This window comes from Danio rerio, chromosome 16 (assembly GCF_052040795.2).
Source record: "Danio rerio strain M-AB ecotype USA chromosome 16, GRCz13ab, whole genome shotgun sequence".
Taxonomy (NCBI): domain Eukaryota; kingdom Metazoa; phylum Chordata; class Actinopteri; order Cypriniformes; family Danionidae; genus Danio; species Danio rerio.
This window is the reverse complement of record NC_141036.1, coordinates 49,942,802-49,957,500: the sequence shown is the minus strand read 5'-3', so window position 1 is coordinate 49,957,500 and position 14,699 is coordinate 49,942,802. Positions and strand designations below refer to the sequence as shown.

The window sequence follows — 14,699 nt, the reverse complement described above, 5'->3', positions numbered from 1 at the left end:
AATGCTTGATTTAAGAATGTTTAGATGTTTGGACCAGAAACAATACAAAACTATGATTGTTTAAATTGTTAAATAAAAAATACTGTTGTCTCTTGTTAATTACCATAGTTATTGTCTCTTGTTATTGTTTGCACTATATATAGCCCTATTGTTAACCCATTTGTTATTGATAGTTTGTTACATCCAGGATGTCAGAGTGTTTTCCTTGTCCATGTTTTGTTTTCATTTTATTTTGATTCAATAAACCTGTAACTGCATTTGGATCCTCACATTTGTTTCACTCCTTGAACAACACGTCAGATGTGACAAATATATGTTTCAGTTATATGAATATAATAATTACACCATATTAATAGGATGATAAATAACATTTTGAGGAAAATAAATGGAAAAACTCATTGTTATCTTAATATTTATTATAAGATTTTAATATTTTAACTTTTATTATGTACATTTTAAGTTTGAGAGCTACAGTAAATGTGAAAATGATCAGGAATTTCTCAATTTAACTTCACATAAAGCTGTTTTATGGCTTCTGATTTTTTATGCACAATTCATAAGTATGTTTTTTATTCATTGTATTTATTTATAAATGCTTCTATATTGTTGAATGTATTCATTATTTATTGGGGCAGCCTCTAGTCACTATGAACTGCTTTTTTAGATCTATTAATCTATTTCTTTAATTATTAAAATAAATACATGTAATGGACATGACAGTAGAGTTTAAAATTCAGTGTGTTACAATAAAACCAACCCAGGATCAATCTGAAAACGTATTGCTATACTTTTTTGGAGAGCGTCAAATTAGTCCCGGAGCTACTTTTTTTGCAGTTTTTGTTTTCGCGAATCTACCAGAAGCCAAGCTTTTTCAGATCTCCAAATTTTCTCGCTAGTGCCATTCAAGACTGTTCTTTTTGTGTAAATCCTCAAGAGGCCGCTGTCGACTGACTGACTGACTGACTGACTGACTGATCGACTGACCCACCCTCCTCCTTCCCTAAACCCAACCAATAGTGTTTTCAAAAGCACCAGTGCCCACCCACCTCCCTAAACCCAACAGTTTAAAAGAGCAATCTAGAAAAAAGAAAAGGCCTTGCCTGATTTTTACCACATTTTCAGATTTTACCACATTTTGACCCTGTTACTTACTTTTTTTTTCTTGTTGGCTTTTGTTTTTTTCTTACCGTTTTTGGAACCGTTTTTCACCGGTCAACTCCTTTCTGTGTCTCAAGTCTTCCAACATACATGGCGAGCTACTGAACAGACTGGTAACGACGGGAAAGTTGTCCATGTAGAGATAAGCGGTCAGCTGGTAAGTGTGAAAACAAACAGCATCATACTGCTCCATAGCGTTCATTTTAAAGACAAAATGCAGCCATACATTCTTCTGGCTACATAATTTGCGATCTCCAGAAATGTATATTGTGCTACATTTTCAGAGTGAGCCTTTGTTGCAATGCAACAACACTTTTTATTTATTTGTTTATTTATTGAATGCATTCATTTGAAATTAACCTTTTGTAGCATTTTACAAATATTTACTGTCACTTTTAGCTAATTTAATTTGTTCTTGCTAAATAAGTTTATTTAAAAAAGGAAAGATACATCACTAAACCCAAACACTTTGTAACAGTTTGTGCATCAGAGATTTGATTCACCTAAAGAGATAGTTCACCCAAAGCCAACCCAGGCTCATTCTAGAAACCTACCTTTATATACATTTCTGGAGAGCACCAAATACGTCCCAGGAGCTACGTTTTTTGCAGTTTTTGTTTCGCGAATTCACGAGGCTGCTGTGTACGCTTTTTGAGATCTTAAATTTTACACTGTAAAAAGGATCCGCAAGTATTCCCCCCCCCCCCCCCCCCCATTTATTTATGCTTTTGAATTCCATTGCGGGACCTTAATCTTTCTTCCATCAACTTTTAACCTTGAAAAGTTGGATAAAGTGACTTTTATTAACATTTTTGATAGTTTAAAGTGATGTATTGTCTGGGTAGACTTGTTAAAATACAAGTATTTATTATTTTAAACTACTAAAATGTCAATAAAAGTTACTTTGTTAATCTGTAGAGTTGAACATCAATATCGACAGAGCAGAGATCAAGCTCCCATAATGCAGTTCACAACCATAAATAAATAAAAAAAACACTTGTGAATTTTTACAGTGTATACAGTATATTTCTAGCAAAGAGTCTTTATTATGTATCAATCGGAAATATCAGAGGAGTCAAAAAAGTATAATCCTTTCTCTCTCTCGCTCTCTCTATATATATATATATGTAGCCCTCTGTTGTGTCTGGGTGATGAAGAGCACGTGTCCTGATTGGAAAAGCTCTTCCTCATCCACCGCTCCTCTTCCTCGGTGTGTCTGTCGGGCAGGCGAGGGCGATTGCGTTCCCCTCCCGCTCCTGCTCCTCCTGTCCGCCTGTGGGACCTGCTCCGTGGGCTTTTCATCAGCTGCCATTTTCACCAGCATGCAGTAATTTCATGGCTCATTGCAAGCGCTGAAAACCTTTGAAACTGCAAATGTTAACTTTTGCCTGGCCCCGAGCCATTTAGAAAGCGATTAATTCGGCAAACAGACGTGAGCCACTTTTCTCCTCCCAAGTTTTTTCGCATAATTTTCCGACCCTTTTCTATCTGGGATTTGCATTGCAGGGAAGTCGCAGGACAAGGATAATAACCGCTCCTGTTAATTGTGGGTTTTGGTGGAGGAGACACAAGGCCCGGTCTGATCCGACACAGTCTAGAAGAGCGAGAACGGGGTAGAGATTCAGATCAAGAATCAGTAAATCTCACTGTCAGAAGGTGAAGTGAACACATTTCTTTTTTCATTTTGGATTTTTTTGGGACTTTAAATCACCATGAATTCTTTGCTGTATATATGTATTATACATATTTTAAAGAAACATTACATTTTTAAAGAAGATACTCATGAAGGCAAAATTATTAGCAATCCTGTGAAATTTCAATTAATTTTATAGCTATTTTCCAATTGCCGTTTAAGGAGAGCTGTCTTTTCAACATATTTTTAGGGTTATGGTTACAATTTCTTTTGTCTTTCCCATGATGACAATATCATATTAGGTCCCACTTTATAGTTAGTAGCCTTAACTTATATGCTTTTAAACTGAAATGAGTAATTCATTACCATGTACTTGTTGTGTAAATACATGTTTTTACATTACATACTTGATTTAACGCCTTCCCCAGCGCCCCGACGAGGATGCATTGATGACTGTTTTTTCAACATGTCAATGTTTATGAATAGATTACACCAAAAAAACATGAGTAGACGTGAAAAACTCTACATCAGTTTAAAGCTACACTGTTGATTATCCCTTACATCTTAACCCACCCTTAAACCTCCACATACCACCAAACCTGTCCTTAACTCTACCAGTATCCCACCTTATAGAGCACCAGAAGCAATACAATATAGACACATTAACTACATTGTATTTAAATTTTGATCTGTATGTATATACATAGTTAAGGACACTTAAGTAGAACTTAATATTTTACTAGTTATAATGTAAGATACTACTATTCACTTTAAAGTGCAATTTAAACGTGTAACTACTGTAGGTTAATTAGCCTAACTGAGCAAGTTAATGGACAACATTGGTTTGTTCTGTAGCCAATGAAAAAATAACCATTCTTAAGGACAATAATTTAATTGGCTTATTACACATATTTATATTGTGTATTTTTAAGTGACATTAAACCATTAATCAAGATACAGATGAAGGCAAAATTAATAGTAATCCTGTTAAATTTTAATTCATTTACAAATATTTCACACTTGCCATTAAAGATTTTTTTCAACACGTTTTAAATGGTTAGAGCTACAATTTCTTTTGTCTTTGTCTTTATGACAGTATCATATTAGCTCCCACTTTATATTTAATGCCTTAACTTATATTTTCTTAAACTGAAATAAGTAATTCATTACCATGTACTTGTTGTGCAAATGCATGTTTTTACATTGTATGCTTTATTAAACTCTGTTGACCATCCCTTAAATCCTCACCCACCATTAAACCTCCACATACCACCAAACCTGTCCCTAACCCTACCCGTATCCCACCTCAAGAGCACCAGAAGTGTTCTGCAATACAATATGGACACATTAACTACATTGTATTTATATTTTAATGTAAGTACATAGTTAGTGACACTTAAAATAAAGTAGAACTTTGTAGTTATTTTGCAAGATACTACTCACCTTGAAGTGCAATTTAAATGCCTAACTAGGTTAATTAGTCTAACTGAGCAAGTTAATGGACAACATTGATTTGTTCCGTAGCCAATCAAAAAATAAACATGGCTTATTACATATATTACATCCATATTGTGCATTTTCAAGTGACATTTAATATTTTAGCAAGATACAAAGGCAAAATTATTAGCAGTCCTGTGAAATTTAAATTAATTTTTAAATATTTTATTTATAATTTTATTTATAATTTTTTTTTATTATAAATATAATTTCTTTTTATTATTTAAAATTATAAAATTTTATTTATAATTTCATTTATAATTTTAAAATTGCCGTTTAAGCAGAGATGTTTTGTCAACAGGTTTTTAAACTTGGTTAAGGTTAAGGTTACAATTTCTTTTATCTTTCCCATGATGACTGTATCATTTTTGCTCCAACTTTATATTTAGTCGCCTTAGCTAAAATGTACTAAAAACTGAAATTAATAACTCATTTTTATGTTCTTATTGTGTAATTACATGTGTTTACATTGTACTTATGCTTGATTGTAGCTACATCTGTTACTAATTTTTGTAATTACATTTATTATTACACTGTTGACTATCCTTTACACCTTAACCCACCCTTAAACCTAACCGCACTACCAAACCTGTCCCTAACCCTACCAGTGTTCCACCTCAAGAGCACTGGGTTACATTATGAACATATTAAGGACATTGTATTTATATTTTGATGTAAGTACAGTAGCTATGGACAGTTAATATAAAGTGGGAGCAGTCTAACTGGACAAGTTAATGAACAACACTGGTTTTGTTCTGTAGCCAATTTAAACAATAATTTACTGTATCTCAAGGACTAATAAATAAAATTGGTTTATTACATATATTACATTTATATTATGTATTTTCAAGTGACATTAAATATTTAAGCATGAGACAGATGAAGGCCAAATTAGTAGCAATCCTGTGAAATTTAAATTCATTTTAAAAATATTTCTCAATTGCCGTTTAAGAAGAAATGTTTTTAGCGGCTGCGTTAGAGTTAACATTTATTTTGTCTTTGCCATGATAACAGTATCATATTCTTCCATTCATTCATTTTCTTTTCAACCTAGTCTCTTTATTAATCTGGGGTCGCCACAGCGGAATGAACCGCCAACTTATTCAGCATATGTTTTATGCAGCGAATGCCCTTCCAGCCACAACCCAACACTGGGAAACCCCCTTACACTCTTGCATTCACACACATACACTACAGACAATTTACTTTATTCAGTTCATCTATACCACACCTCTGTGGACTGTGGGGGAAACTGGAGCACCCGGAAGAAAACCCACACGAACACAGGGATAACATGCATACTCCACACAGAAACTGACCCTGCTGGGGCTCGAACCAGCGAACTTCTTGTAGTGAGGCCATTGTGCTACCCACTGCACCACCATGACACCCACAAAATCATATTCCACTATCGCAGAGCACTGATTTGTTCTGTTGCTAAACTAAAAAATAATCACCCTCAAAGACTAATGTGTGTGAATGTGGGTGTGTATGGGTGTTTCCCAGTAATGGCTTGCGGCTGAAAGGCCATCAGCTGTATAAAACATATCATAACCTTTGAATTATAAGGTTCTATCTGACATTTTGGTCACAATTGAGTTATTGACATATTCTTATTAAATGGCAACTTATTTACATTATGGGATGTTTTTTTATTAGTTGTTTACATTTTAAGACTTTTTATTAAAAAAAAAAAATGTTACACAAATACAGTTTGCTATGGAATGCAAAAACTTTGAAGCTCAATATCTCAAAATCATTCAGAATGCAAATAGAACCTTATAAATCCAAGGTGACGATATGCCAGAATATTTGGCGGTTCAATTTACTGTCGCGACCCCTTATAAATAAGGAACTAAGCCCAAGGAAAATGAACGAATGAATGTATTTTAGTTCCAGATTTGGTTTTAATACTGACTAAACTAATGTATATCCATGAATATAATATTGTACAGCTTCTTATTAAAAATGTAAATTTAAAAGAAATATTTGTTAAGGGTGTACCCATATATGCTGAGCACATCAAAACCTTTCATCAATGTTGCCCCAAATCTATTAAAGCACACCGATTCTTGTCTTAGGACAATTCGGAAAAACTTTTTTTTATGATCCACTTCAGATGTTGACTACTGTATATATTGCTATGATAAAATAACATGGATGTATCATTATGATGTAATATTTTGCTCATACTACCCAGCCATAATTTTGAAGATTAATGTGAAATACTGATGTGAAACGCTATTATCAGTGCTTCCAAACATCTGGAGTCACAGATTCACACTTTAATCTGTCAACACAATCAATCAGAGCACATGTGCATATGTCTATCTGTGTGTGTGAACAACAATGTGTGTGTTTATCTGCATGCATGCACGTGTGTCTGCGTGTGTGCATGTGGTGTGTGTTTGTGTGTGTGTGTGTGTGCAGTAAAGCGTGAGAGCTGCAGACGGTTGTGTATTGGCCATCCGTCCCCCACAGCTGTCCACCTGCGCTCTGGCAGCCGCAGACGCTTACCAAACACAACAACTAATTCTGCCGCCTCGACGCCATTAATTTCCCCTTCGCCAGGACACCAAACGCTTGACAGTCTAACATATAGCCAGAGTCTGAGAAAAGCTGGACTTGCTCAAAATAGCACAGAAAACTGAAGCTAGTAGAGAGGGTTTTTAATTGTGTGTGTTTTTAATTTGATTCAAAGTAAACCAAAATAATCTTCGACTGATTCTCATGATAATCCTAATTAGCACTATTAATATTTTTCAAAACTGGCATCAATAAAAAGTTTTAAAAAAAAACTACTTCACTAGAGTGATTTTAGCGACTTATAAAAGTCCCTCGAATCATATTGTTTGATTGGTCATGCTTGTGTGTTTTGATAAGTATCAAGTCACATCAGTCAGTACTGTTGCTTTGAAATCAGACTTAAATTAGTTTAAAGCAGTGTTTATTCACTAAAACAAAAAGTTTGATTTGATTCATTGGACATTTCATTGATTCATTGGACAGACTTTACTGATCATGCTGAATGATATGATTCACTAAAAACCTGTTCATATGAGTCATTACCTTGGGAATCAAGCTTTAATGATCATGCTGAACATTTTGATTCACTAAAAAAAAGTGTTCGCATGAGTCAATACCTTGGGAATCAAGCTTTAAGGATCATGCTGAATGTTTTGATCCACTAAAAAGTGTTCACATAATTCATTATCTCGTGAATCAGGCTTCACTAGTCATGCTGAATGTTTTGATTCACACACACAAAAAAAGTATTCGTATGAGTTATTACCCTGTGAATCAAGCTTTAATGATCTTGTTAAATGTTTTGATCCATTAAAAAGTGTTCACATGATTCATCTTGTGAATCAGGCTCCACTGATCATGCTGAATGTTTTGATTCTCTAAAAAGAGTTCATATAAGTCATTACTTTGTGAATCAGGCTTCACTGATCATGCAGAATGTTTTGATTCACTAAAAAAGTGTTTGTATGAGTCATTATCATGTGAATCAAGCTTGAATTAATTATTTTTGTTTTACTTTTACTTAAGTCCCCGTGAACCAGAAGCTGCCATTGTGATTCTTTTCATACTGTGACGCAGTTCCTAAAGAAATGGAATATTAAATGAGAAAAGTTCTAGTTATTTTTGAAGATGTAACCAAATTGTTTTTGGGGCCACAAAAAATTATTTTGTTTCTAAATAACAAAAAAGTGCCAATACTAGCATTAAAGTTAATTTGTATTAATTTCTATGTTAAATAAAATTAAAAGAGTTTGAATTCCTATAGCTAACATGCAAAAGCTATAGCCCTTTTTACAGTAATTTGCTGTAATCATGCTAATTTGATTAATTTCGTTATACAATTCTAAATATGACGCATTACTGTGGATTTGTACAGTTAAATCCTGAAAGTGATACTAATATAATTAACTGTGATAATTACAGTAACGTTGTGAAAATCTGGAATTTTTTAGTGTTTATTGTCATACATTTAAATAAGTAAATAAACCAAAATCAATAAAAATAATCTATCAATCAATAAGTATAATCACTAGTAGGTATATGTTGTGAATAAAAAAAAAGGGGGGGGGGGGGGGGTAGCTCTATCTGAGTGTTGACCTTATACCTGTTTGATTCCCTGGCTTGTGTTTAGATGATGACCCATCCACATCTGTAAAGTTATCTGGGAAAGTGATAAGTGATAAACTTTACAATCCGACCGCTGTAATTTACAGGCAATCAGTCACAGTCACTTTCTCTTTCCACTGCAAATGCCCATTAACAGCAAGCAGTGATTCTGTTGCTTGATGAAGCCGAGTGAAGTTTGCAGGAGCCTCTTTTACTCAGGCGTTCAGATTTTAATGGGAGACAAATTTGCATGTGAACAGCGTATAAGCTCACCGGAGTCTGACAAATAAAAGAGGCCACCTGGGACTTGTGGAAGCGGCCCGAACCCTTCTAATGAGAATGAATTCAGCTGTTGGGATGCAGTCCTGACAAACACTGGCTTCTTTTGCTTGGATGTTTTCTTCTAAATAATCCTTTACTTGTCAGGAGAATGCCCTTCTGCTCGCTTTATCAGCTGATGCTGAAAGAAGATCTGACAGCATTACTGTGGCACTTTTCCAGCTAACAAACCTGGCAAATCTTCAACAGAATTTTCAGTCCAAAACAATTAACAACATGGAGGACTTAAAGGCACAAAAGAGTAAAAAAGAATTCATGGTATTAAGTGTTTTTATTTCTGTTTTTAACATATCGAGTAACATTTTTGCTGTATTTTTTTGTAATATGGGAGGAGTAGTCATTGAGAGATTAATTGATTTGAGTGTAGTATTTTTATACAATTTTTTTTTTTTTTTTACTATTTTGGGAGAAAAGTGCACTGAAACATAAATTTAAAATGTTTTCCTGCAAAAAAAAAAAAAAAAATATATATATATATATATATATATATATATATATATATATATATATATATATATATATATATATATATATATATATATTATTTATTTATTTATTTATTTATTTTTTTTTTTAGCAATATCACACTTGAAGCAGTGCAATATGGCTGTATATCGGCGCTAGTGGGAGGTGTGTGTTGGCTCAAGGCCGCAAGCCACATGCCTTAGTGTCCCACCATTGCCAATATACAGCCATATCACACTACTACAAGTGTGTTATTGCGTTTAAACAACAGTTTGACAGCATAATCGTGTATATAAAAAGAAAATAAAACACGGAGAGTCTCAAAAGCCCTTTTGTAGGAGGAACTACTTTCTTCCGCTGTTCATTCACATCTGCAGCTGACTGTCAGAACAGCAGAATCCATTACTACTTCACAAACGTCACTTTAGAGCTAAAATTTAAATGATTCTCTAGCGTACTGTCTAAAATGAATGCAAAACCAGTTATTTTGCTCACATTTATAGACTATAAGGCTGAACAGCATGAAATGCCATCAGTCTACAGAGATTTCCCAGTATTTCTCTGTTGCAATTGGGAGATCACAATAATTAAGCCCAAAAAAGCCAGTACAAAACAAAAACTACCAGATTACTAATGTACAAATAAAAAAATCATTCAAACACCAGCTCTAAAGTGATGTTTGTGTAGTAGCAGCAGTTTCTGCTTTTGTGACCATTAGCTGCAGATGTGAATTAATTGCTGAAAAAGTAGTTCCTCTTTAAAAGGGCTTTTAGGCCGTACTCACACTATGTACAGTTGCCTCGAACTGGGCCAAAGCACTCTTGTCCCCCCTCCCTTCTCCCCCGACGGCCCGCACTCACATTACAATCGGGTCTTGGCACACTTAAGCCTAGTTCACACTACAGGATTTTAAACATCAGCAGATCGCTTTGCTGTTCACACTACATGACTTGACTTTGTGTCTTTTGATCTCTGAGGTGTTCACACTACGCAACACTCCGTGAATGATCCACAAGAGGGGGGTCACACACTACATGATCTGACAACATCTCATTCCCCATCAGCTCATTCAAGCTACCAAACCACAGCCAATGAAAATTTGAGGGAGGAGTCATCAGAAAAAAGCTAAACTTGGCTGCTTGTGTGCTGATAACATCACTGACAGCTTTTCAAGCTTTGGAGAAAGCATTTAAAAACATCGTCAAATCAGCTGATTTATGAGCGGATTAATCACTCATCTGCAAGGTTTGAGTGGATAGATACACAGAGAGTTTTTAATTTTTGTAATTTTATAACTCTTTGAAATAAAACTAACATATTTATAACACCCTGCCATTTTCTAACTATCAGTGTATTTCTTTCTGACATTGTTATTTTTTTTATTACAAAACAGTAAAGAACTGAGCATTTCTGCCTTAAATTACCATATTGGTCAAAATGACTGCACGCATGTCTGATACTTTTCACTGTGACTTTAAATATGTGTGTATTTTCTTGCCTGGCAACTTCCTGCTAACATAAACAAAACTTTCTGATGGCAAAAACATCAATTTACTTCAGATATCTTTCAAAACAACATATTCTGTGCTGTTAAAAAGCTCCTGTTTGAAAGTGAAAATGAAAGCCAAGCCTTTAAGTGTTTTAGTATCTTAACTACATATTTATAGGCTGTATTACCAAAAAAATATTATATTTTTAGGGTAATGGTGTCATTAAATATGATGCCAGACATTCAAAGCTTAATTTTAATATCTCAATAATAGCTTTGAATGTAAATATGTTGTGACAATATGGCGTTTCGTATGAAAACGATCAGAATGAGCAGTATGGTAATTCTAATAGTTACAGAATTCTAGTTCCACTGTTAATATAGCCTACTCTCATGTCTGTGCTAACGCAGAATGAAGCGAGTGCACCGATGCCCATTCTGACCAATCACAGATGTTTCTGCTGAGCTCCTGAACACACAGGCACGCGGCTCATGCTGATATGCTCTCTCATTGGCTGTAGCTCGTCACTACATCTGACCACACGTGGGGTTGAGTCGGCCGACTGCTCTGGAATATTTAGCATGCTGAATGTTGGATTTCCGTCTGCGAGGTGTCGGCGACGCGTCAGCGAGCCTCGTTGATGCGTTGCTCAGTAGTTCACACATAAAGAGCGGCGAGCGCCGTGCACCCGCAGATTTCTTCCCGATCACAGCCCTATCTGTCGGCGAGCTCGTTAACTTCCAAATCGGGCTCAAATCAGGCTTAAAATCCTCTAGTGTGAACTAGGCATTACGTCATCGATGCTGCGCTGTTCAGTGAGCGATCTCGCTCAGCACAGTGGAGATTTCTCTAGTTATCTCGTTTTAGTCTGATATGCAGTGACATGCAGTCAAATATTTTGCCAAACAGTCCTTAGGGCTGCGGTGACACACAGTCAGATATTTCGCCTACCAGATCTGCCACTTTTGGCGCTCATAAACAATCATAAAGCCCTCGTGCTGCAGGAATGAGGAGGTTTGCTGAAGGTGGGCAGCTGTGGTGCAGTGAGGGGTTTGCGTAGTTAAAAAACTACGGCAGTTTGTGTTCATTGAACAGTAGCCTAGATTGATTTATAAATCCATATGAAACAGTCCCTTAAAAGTCACGTCTCGCTTTCAGTTTCGGGCTTTGGCGCGTTTTGCACTCACACTACAAGCGTACCGCGCCAAAGCCCAAGTGAACCGCACTTAGGCCCACCTCTTTCAACCGGGCCAGGGCCAGCCAAGTGAGCCGTGCCTGAGCCCGGTTCAACACACACACACTTCTCAAACGATCCGGGAAATGGGCTTTGGCACGGTACGGATAGCGTAGTGTGAGTAGGCCCTCAGACTCTCTCTTTGATTTTCTTTTTTATATACATTCTTTTTTATATACACGATCATGTCGTCGAACTGTTGTATAAATGCAATATCACACTCGTAGCAGTGCAATATGGCTGTATATCCTCACTGGTGGGGGGACACTAAGGCACTCCGCCTGCGGCCTCCCACCAGTGTCGATATACAGCCATATGGCACTGCTACGAGTACGATATTGCTCATATACATAGATCGACAACCGCAAATTGAAGATCATTCATTTTTGAGGGAACTTTTTTATCCAGGAGATATATATATTATACATTATCATGTTTATATTTATAAACATTTGTAAACTTTTAGGTATTTTACAGTTTGTTTTTTCAGTTATAAAAATAAATGCATATACTTAATGTGTGTGCAGTGTTTCCAAAAATATTCATAATAAACTAATATTTTACACTAACAAAACATAGTGTGCTGCTATTATGTTTTAAAACCATTCCATGGGGGTGAGATCTTTTTCTAAATATGTTAATAATTAAATTAATGTTTTTAAATAAACCAAGGAAATGCTTGTTTGTTTATTTATTTTTACATTATTACAATCTATGCTATTTGACCTATTCATCCAATTATGCATTAATTTAACGATGATTTATTATCTCATTTCAAATCCTGCATAAAATACGCACCATGAAAAGGGCTAGGTTTGTTTGTTTATTGATTTATTTATTATTTATTTATTTATTTTGTTATTTTATTTTTAGGGCAGCACAATCACCTCACAGCAAGAAGGTTGCTGGTTCGAGCTCCGGCTGAGTCAGTTGGCGTTTTTGTGTGGAGTTAACATGTTCTTCCTGTGTTCGTGAGGGTTTCCTCCAGGTGCTCCGGTTTCCCCCACGGTCTAAAGACATCGAGTACAGGTGAATTGTGTAAGGTAAACTTGTCCGTAGTGTGTATGGGTGTTTCCCAGTAATGGGTTGCAGCTGGAAAGGCATCCGAAGCGTAAAACATATGCTGGAAAGGTTGGCGGTTCATTCCGCTGTGGTGACCTCAGATTAATACTGGGACTAAGCCAAAAAGAAAATAAATAAGTGAATGAATTTCTTTTTTAAATTTGTCATTTTTTTATTTAATTAATTAATTTAAATTTAATTTATTTATTATTGCACTATTGTCTTTTCTTTTTCATTCCTTTTAAACCTGTTGTAACATTTTAATCTGTTTTTATCTGTTTTTATTCATTTTTATTCTCTGTTGTTTTTAATTTCTTACATGTGTTGCTCTTATTCCTATTTATGTAAAGCCCTTACCATTGTGTATGACATGTATTTTATTTATTTATGTATTTTTTAATAACAAAAATATCATGCTGCTTTGTGTGTGTTTGTTTGAATTAATGTAATACATTTTTTATTTTATTTTAGGAACTGACTGAAGTGTCAGAGAGCTGGACACCAAGAAACACATACGGTAAGTAAAGAATCTGATACCCAAAGTCTGTTATTTCCCCTAGAGATCAGTGGTTTTAGTAAACGTCTTTACCTGCTCCATACTCACTTCTGCGTCCTGCATTTAACAGGCCATCCAGAAATCTCCAGCAATGTGCCATTAATTGTGCTGGATGCCACTGAAGTCACCGTTTCTGATACCGGCCAGTTTTATTCCTCCCGCTTATCATAAAGCTTCCACATGTCCCCCGTTTCCAACGCTAAAATAAAAACAGATAATATTGTCTTAATTGCATCCCTCAAACAATGATGTTGGACAGCCAAACACATCAAATTAAATGTTGTTTTTGTCCGGCGAAAGGCTAGCCGAGGTCTTATATTTCCATTGCAGGTACATTGTCTGATAAACAGGGGAACGAAAAGAGTAATTACAGGGAGGAAATTACATGAGAAATGAAGGAAGTGGTGAAAGGACTGGTGCTTAAATGGGTTTGAGTGGAGCGTTAAAAAGGCCATTAGTGCGACGCCACGCAGGTGTTACTTTCTCCCTCCCAAACAAACAAAATACTCCATACTTGCGAGTAAACATTTATCACATCATTCCACTTGCCAAAGAAATGAAAACAGGCCCACTAAAGGCCAAGTTTGGATATCATGTGGATGTTCAGAAAATGCTTCTACTACAGTTAGCAGTGGCTCAATCTTTTTTTTCTTTTTTTATTTGTCATCTGCTTCATGATTATTAATTATTCATTCATTCATTTTCCTTCGGCTTAGTCTTTATTTCAGAGGTCGCCACAGCAGAATGAACCTCCAACTATTCTGGCATGTGTTTTACACATCAAATGCCCTTTCAGCTGCAACCCAGTACTGGGAAACATCCATAGAAACTCATTCACACACATGCACACATGTAAACTCCATACAGAAATGCCAACTGACCCAGCCGGGACTTGAACCAGCATCCTTCATCGTGCAGCTATTATTATTCATTCATTCATTTTCTTGTCGGCTTAGTCCTTTTATTAATCTGGGGTCGCCACAGCAGAATGAACCCTCAACTTATCCAGCAAGTTTTTACGCAGTGGATGCTTTCCAGCCGCAACCCATCTCTGGGAAACATTCACACACACACACTCATACACTACAGACAATTTAGCCTACACAATTTGCCTATACCGCATGTCTTTGGACT

The 14,699-nt window shown here is 35.7% G+C and overlaps 1 protein-coding gene across 3 annotated transcripts in view; it reads left to right on the top strand.

Annotated features, from left to right (window-relative positions):
• Window positions 1-14,699, top strand: part of LOC147833480 (uncharacterized) — a 138,363-nt gene that overhangs the window by 101,912 nt on the left and 21,752 nt on the right. The window contains exons 14-16 of one of the 3 annotated variants that reach the window (XM_087288277.1): window positions 2,665-2,814; window positions 12,821-12,976; window positions 13,481-14,560. The gene's annotated coding sequence lies outside the window, so the exon portion shown is untranslated. Of the gene's footprint in view, window positions 1-2,664; window positions 2,815-12,820; window positions 12,977-13,480; window positions 14,561-14,699 lie in introns of those variants that run through there. The other 2 variants (XM_087288273.1, XM_087288275.1) reach the window with 2 other exon arrangements.